The sequence below is a fragment of the Oxyura jamaicensis genome, unplaced genomic scaffold (genome assembly GCF_011077185.1).
Source record: "Oxyura jamaicensis isolate SHBP4307 breed ruddy duck unplaced genomic scaffold, BPBGC_Ojam_1.0 oxyUn_random_OJ61838, whole genome shotgun sequence".
Lineage (NCBI taxonomy): Eukaryota > Metazoa > Chordata > Aves > Anseriformes > Anatidae > Oxyura > Oxyura jamaicensis.
Window position 1 is genome coordinate 225 of NW_023307340.1, and position 215 is coordinate 439.

At 46.5% G+C, this 215-nt stretch overlaps 1 long non-coding RNA gene across 4 annotated transcripts in view; it reads left to right on the forward strand.

Annotated features, from left to right (window-relative positions):
• Positions 1-215, forward strand: part of LOC118158947 — a 670-nt gene that overhangs the window by 224 nt on the left and 231 nt on the right. For 2 of the 4 annotated variants that reach the window (XR_004746956.1, XR_004746955.1), the window contains one exon: positions 22-203. This is a non-coding gene — a long non-coding RNA (uncharacterized LOC118158947). The remainder of the gene's footprint in view (positions 1-21; positions 204-215) is intronic. The other 2 variants (XR_004746957.1, XR_004746958.1) reach the window with 1 other exon arrangement.

Sequence of the window (215 nt, forward strand, 5' to 3'; positions counted from 1 at the left end):
TTGGAGGAGTAGTTGGAGGAGGTTACAATGGGTTGGAGGAGTAGTTGTAACAGGTTGTAAGGGTAAATGAGGATGTGATGGGTTGGAGGAGTAGTTGGAAGAGGTTGCGATGGGTTGGAGGAGTAGTTGCAATGGGTTGTAAGGGTAAATGTGGTTGCAATGGGTTGTAGGAGTAGTTGGAAGAGTTTGTAAGGGTAAATGTGGTTGCGATGGGT